This window comes from Hemitrygon akajei, chromosome 16, assembly GCF_048418815.1.
Source record: "Hemitrygon akajei chromosome 16, sHemAka1.3, whole genome shotgun sequence".
Classification (NCBI taxonomy): domain Eukaryota; kingdom Metazoa; phylum Chordata; class Chondrichthyes; order Myliobatiformes; family Dasyatidae; genus Hemitrygon; species Hemitrygon akajei.
The window spans coordinates 42873606-42880407 of NC_133139.1; the positions used below are offsets into that span (position 1 = coordinate 42873606).

A 6802-nucleotide genomic window follows, 5' to 3' on the forward strand; every position below is an offset into this window, starting at 1 on the left:
TTAGCATGAGACTCTTGCAGTTTGAGGCAGCATAAATTACATTAAGAAATGAAGAAATGAGAGAAATTCATGGCAAAGGAAACCTGTAAATGGTGAATAACAATATCAAGAGCAAAGAAAATTGAAACTAAAGATGCTGGACATCGAAAATTAAAGCAGAAAATATTAGAAACACTCAGCAAGGTCAGGATGCATCTGTTGGAAGAAGTAACAAAGTTGATACTTCAAGTCAAAAGTTCTTCATCAGATAACCAGAACAGAACTCAACACTGTTTCTCTTCCCATAATATTTCCAACATATCGTATTGTTATTTTAATTCAAGAGTGAATAGGAGCTCAAAGAAATGAACAAAAAATGGTTAAATAACAGAATTCAAAAGGAGATAAATCATTTGGATGGCCAACTTGTTTCCCAAGGCATTGAAAGAGCAGCTATGTAGCTAGTAGAAGCACTGATCTCTATTTTCTAAACTTTCATACATTCAAAAATGGTTTCTTAAGATTGAAAGGCAACAAATATAATCCCACTATTTAAGAAAGTCCTTTAAGTAATCCCTTCAGATTAGGAATGACTTGCTTCCACTCAGTTTTGAAGACTGAGAGGACCAATAATACTAATGTGGGGGCAGAAGGTGCTAGATAGGGTGGGCAGTTTGTGGGATGGTGTGCTCTTTCCACTTCCAATGCAGAAGCTCTGTGTGCTCCCTCTGCATGGATTTAACATTCTCAACACTGTCTATATGTTTCTTCTTCACTACAAGCAATAATTGGTCAGTAATTATCGAGAGTTCACAGAGATGCTGGATTTCTCCAACAATGCATTACAGCAATACAGAACAGGAAGAAACTATGTCAAATAAAAATTATATTTTTAATTTATGTTTTGCATTAAATTCAATTACACAAAAACATAAATATACCCACCTAACATCTATGATCTAAAATACAGGTAAAAATTATGCACCGTATTATTAGACAAGAGCCCAAAATAAACTGTGTCAACAAGGTATCTAGCCCTCGACAATTTTTTAAAGATAAAGCATAAAAAACATTTAGGGAAAGCACTCCCAAAAAGATTGTGTTTCCTAAAACAAATTATCTCATAAAAATTGTCATTAAGTTTTAAAATTAAAACTTCACCTAAAATTTCACTGTATCAAGATCAAAACCGGGGAGATCATAAAAACTTCCTACAAATTGAAGAGTGTGGAATTTGAGAAAATTGCAAAACTAATGGAAAGAATGTTCCTTATTTTTGGTACTGAGACCAATCTCACACAACTCCTTTGGTTGTAAACACATGACCTACGGACACCCCACACAAAGGAACAAGCATTTGGAGGCCATGAGCACCCACATCCCTTCTCTCTGCACCCCAATCCCCTCCCTGAACTGCAACAACTGGAGTTAGATCAAGGCAAGCACAACTGGGAATGCTGACCAGACTTACTCTCTGAGTTCAGTGAGGTTGACTGGTCAGCTACCTGACCGCTCTCTAGTTACAGCTGTATCTGTGATTCTCTCTTACATTCTGTTTGTGTACATTTTGTTCTTTTACCACAAATGATGGTGTGGCGGCATACAGGAATAAAACAGGTCAGCCGGTTGAGTGTTTCATAACAACCACCTTGCATTCAATGGAAGCAAATGCAAATAACTGACTGTGACTTTAGTAAAGGGAAGTCAAACAAGCACCAGTCCTCATTACTATAGCACCCTGCCCTTCATGACTCTCGACTCTGTAGTTTTTTTCCAATCACTCAAGCTTTGTACAAGCTCTCCTAATAGCTGCTCAGATCATAGTTCTTGCAACAGTCTTAGAGCACAGAAACTAACCTGCTGACCTACCAAGACCACATCAGAACAGCTTTCTATGTCTTAAAGTAGTAAAGGTGTTCTACAAATGCAAGTTACTCTTCTTGACATTGGACGATATTGCACTGAGTTGAGCTTCAATATTCACAGATCAGGATATTCAGATGTGGCCAAAGATAAACAAATCAGAAATATGATTTTTTTTTTTAAAAACACTTCTCCAACTATCACACTCCCACCAGTGTCGTTCAGCCAGCATCCGCCAACAGCTGAGACAAGAATCCAATCTGATAGTACTTAAATCCAAATGTCTGAGCCTAACTAGATAATTTCTTTAATGTAGGTTAAAGTGTTAAGTCACCATATTTAATCAAAGTCAAAGAGCCAGCAAAAAATTCATTGGTAGGTTAAACATATAAAAAACTTTGCACCTTTTAGACAAGCAGCAAGGAATAAGAACACTAATTTCATATTGACAAAAGCAAAGATCAACCTACTATAAACAACCATAGTTCATGTGGAATCCAATATCAATGGAAATTAATTATCCAGACAGTAACTTAATCATCTAATCAACTACAATGACAAGTGCCAACATTTCCCTAGAGTACAAAGCTGGGGCTGAGGAGAGCAGTAGATATCAGCCAGAAAAAAAATCTAGTGCAACCAACACTACCTCCACCACTGATCTTAATAATCAACATCAGATAGGGACAATAACTACTATTCCTAAATACAGTTGGTGACTTGCAATTAAAACACACACCATTGTGACCTTCCTATTTTCTATCTGTTACTGCTGCACCCCAATGCCCACTTTAATGAACTGGAAACAAATCAGTGCTAGATAGAAATCTATTCTCCATTTCACGATACATGATATCTGTTGCTTTGTCACCAGTCATAAAGGCCAAAAAAAAATTCTTATCAAGCTAAAACAGATTAATATTCTACAGGAATAAAAATTCATTTCAGTCAATGCATTTTAATGTAATGTGCTTCTAGAAATACATTCTTAATTTATTACCTCTACTATTCTCAACTGTACTGGTAATGCACCAAAGCATTAGAGGGCTTTAAAGTGATTGGATCCTAAGCTTGTGAAGATTACACTTGTATTACCAACCAATTCAAGTGAATACAGAATGATCATTTCATATAGCCATCAGCACACTGTACTGAAACCCTGATGTCAATGATTCTAGGATAACCAATTGTGAAAATAATAAGAAAACGAACTTCAGAAGCATTTTATTTACATTCCCATTTAACATTCAACCCATTTTAACCTCACAGTATACTTGAAATGTTTTGTTTACTCTGATGGATCAATTTGCAACATACACTATTAAACATTAACATTAATTAGCTAACCTACATTTAATTTGAACCCCTTAAGAGTGAGACTCCACATCACGTAACCTATCCATTTTTATCCCAATTCAGGAATGGAATATTCATCAACTCCTTCAGAAATAAAACAAGGTTGACAAAAATGGCATAAAACTTGATATGCAATTTTAACACTAAGTCAATTGAAAGGGGGAAAGTCTTTTTGCTCTCTCATTACAAACTGGCAAGCAAATGCTTATGTCATTCATGTTATCAATTTCACAATTCTACCTCAATGCCAATCCTCATTTGCTTCAAATGTTAACCTCATTCTGCATCTTTCCAAGTTCATGTCATTATACCATCAAACATTATACCATTACACCCGCCCCCCCCCCGTTTTAAAAATGTAACCCCGGATCACTGGGATGAAATCGTAATTATAAATAATTCAATCAAATCAGATACACAACTGAAGAAAATCAAAATTGTACAACGGCTTCAAAATTTGGTTGCAATGGTGATGAGAAGGAAGACAGAACTATTTTTAAGCAGCACTTACATCAATGAGTAAAAGAAAAAGTTTAGGATTACTGGACTTGAGAAATCATGGCCAAAATGAAGAGTAGCATTTTCTCCTTCCAATGGACTTGGTCCTATCTTAGCAATATTTTCTTTGTTTTTCTTCGCTTCCTGGCTGACACCGAGTTGATAACAATAAAATGGGAGATGACAATTATGAGAAGCAAAAATGCAAATAATTATAGCAATAATGTGACTGAACAAGTTGAAAGCTGTGGAGGAGTTGTCCCCCCTCCCACTGACAGTTGGTGGCTGCCCGGCTCCGGCTGACCCACACTCTTCACAAGCTCCCTCTCTAGGCCTAATCTCTACATGCCTCTCGCCTCAAAACAAACTGCAGCCCTGGCCGCGCACCTCAAAGATGATAAAGGGTAGTTACGGCCAGCCATTACTCACCGACTGACCACTAACTCCTGCAACCAAGCGTTCGAGCAAGGGAAGAGGAACAAGCACCCAAGCTCAAAAGACATTAAGCGAAAACTCCGAAGCAACCCTGCCTGCTGTCATCAAGCGTCCGCTTCTCTCTATTGGCCGTTCAAGATTTATTGACACGATCAATCGGTAGATCTTTCCATGCGATTGGGTGAAAACACTGTCCATCTAAGAGCGCCCGCCCACTCTGGAAGAGCTTCCGGTGCCGCTCGGTTACAAAGTGTAGATACGTGAGAAATGAAGCAGTACCGAGGCTGTCAAACTAGTCCGCTCTGCAAAAGTAGTACCGTACATATATTTGGCGCTTTGTTCACACCAGTATGCTTTTTGTAGTGCAATTAATCTATATTTATATATATCTGCTTTTTTCTCATTGGAAATGTTTTGCAATATTCGCATTTAATAAAGAATGCGGGAATCCATACCTTTGCCTTATTCCAGCAGCAAAGTTCCTCCCCCAGCTGGCTGCAATTGGAAGAATCATTGCTGCCGCTGAGAGGTTGCGATGGTGCGTTCTCATTCCACCCACCATTCTAACCCACATTGCTTCAATCTTTGACAGGTTTTCGGGCCAGAGGGAGAAAGCTCGAAGGAGAATTACACATGATGCTTCATAATTAACTGTTATAAAATTACACGTCAGCATTCCCATTAATTGTAAGAAATTCAATTCAAAGCTTAACCTACATGGTGTGGGGAGGAATAACAACTACGATGAATTACTCATGAAACGTCAACAGACTAACGACGTAAATGTTTTAAAACATTTATTATGCAAATATTTGTCAAAATAATGATTGCATTCTGGGGTTAAATATTTAAAATGGCAATTGGTGCACTTCATTAATGTTATGCCTTCAACGGAGGGGAAAACGACAAAGAATCCGCTTAGTAACATACAAAATACCGGAGGAACTCGGCAGGTCGTCTGCTGAGAACCAGCTTGTATTTTAAGGTCCGAAGTATACGTTTACAAAGCCATTTACCAACTGTATTAAAACTAAGAATCTGAATTAGCCGATGTTATCCTTATTCCTCCGATGGCATTGACCACAACGCAAACCTTCCTCCCAAGTGAAATAAGCAGTGGGCTTACTACTGAGAATACTGTCGGGTAATGGACAATATTACAGATATCAGCAATTTACTGAATTAGGTGCTCTAATTGCTACTTGAAGTTGAAGAACTTCTAAGCCATTCTTTAGGATCTTCATACTACATTTCCCTGAGTGCAATGTTTGGTGGATGAGGGAGAGAATAATTTTTAAATTATGCAGATGCTTGAAAAGTGGCCGTCCCAGAAGTACAGAGAATAATGAGATCAGCAGAAGACTGGCCTTGAGGGGTAGAAAAGGTTGTGGTAGAAATTAAAATAAAACAATCATTGGAATAATATATAGTTAAACTAGGATAATTCACAGCATGATGCCACTTCTTTCATTTTAATAAGTTATTATTGTATATATTATTATTCCATACTTTATTGATTAAATTTACACACTGCAAAGTGTGTTTTCAAATGTTGTTACAAAACTATTTCCTGCTCAGGATCAATAAACTACTTATTATTTCTTCCATAACCAATCAAATCCATGATCCAATTTTTATGAACTGCAACTCCTAAAATTAATGAGATGTAAACACTGGTATTCAACTACATCCAACACTACTGTTGAACCTATTCATTATTTCAAAAATTCAAACTACATTTATTATCAAAGTTGTGGAAACTTGTAAAATTGGTCAGCTCCAGCATGGGTACTAGGCTCCGTAGTATCAAAGTCATCTTCAAGGAGCAGTGTCTCAAGAAGGTGGTGTCCATCATTTAGGATCCCCCACCACTCAGGACGTGCCCTTTTCTCATTGTCACCATCAAGAAAGAGGTACAGAAGCCTGATGGCACACTCAGACATTCAATAATAGCTTCTTCCCCTCTGGCAACTGATTTCTAAATAGACATGAACAAGGTACAGCAGGCATCATATGGAGATACTTTCGGTGGAAAATGTGCTAAGCACGAAGAACAATTCCATATAGACAATGCTTTCTTTTGAAACTACACACATACTTCACACCTCCTCGTTCGCATCCACATCACAGTCACCAGTGTCATTTGGACTGAGATTCACAGCTTTTAGGAACCCATTGTTCAGATCTACACTCCAAATAAAATCCACAATACATATTCAAAGACAGAAGATTGGTAGCCAAAGCCATTTGCTAAATGTAAATGACCTAAATCCAAAAATCACTCTAACAGTAGCATGCAAAGGAGATTGAAAGTATTTGTTGACTAGATGTGAAGGGATCAAGCCAAGACATTTAAGGGTCTCTGCATGATATGTCAACTGTTTATTCATTTCCATAGATGCTGCCTGACTTGCTGTATTCCTCCAGCATTTTGTGTGTTGCTTTGGCTTTCCAGCTTCTGCACACTTTCTCGTTTTTGTTTCAAAATATTGAATAAATGTTAAAGTCTGTTGTCAATCAACATTTGAGACCATTTCAATGGAACCATCATGGATCATTTAGCCCCTTAAAGTCAAAATTGTCAGTATGTCTTGAGAAAATACAATTTGTAAGGAGTAGTGCCAGAATTGGAATCAGGTTTAATAGCACTACCATGTGGTGAAATTTGTTT

General features: G+C 37.5%; 1 protein-coding gene across 3 annotated transcripts in view; it reads right to left on the reverse strand.

The window, feature by feature from the left end:
* Nucleotides 1-4241, reverse strand: part of kdm4b (lysine (K)-specific demethylase 4B) — a 535771-nt gene extending 531530 nt beyond the window's left edge. For 2 of the 3 annotated variants that reach the window (XM_073068769.1, XM_073068770.1), the window contains exon 1: nucleotides 4126-4241. The gene's annotated coding sequence lies outside the window, so the exon portion shown is untranslated. Of the gene's footprint in view, nucleotides 1-3709; nucleotides 3746-4125 lie in introns of those variants that run through there. The other variant, XM_073068771.1, reaches the window with a different exon arrangement.
* Between the last annotated feature and the right edge of the window lie 2561 nt (nucleotides 4242-6802).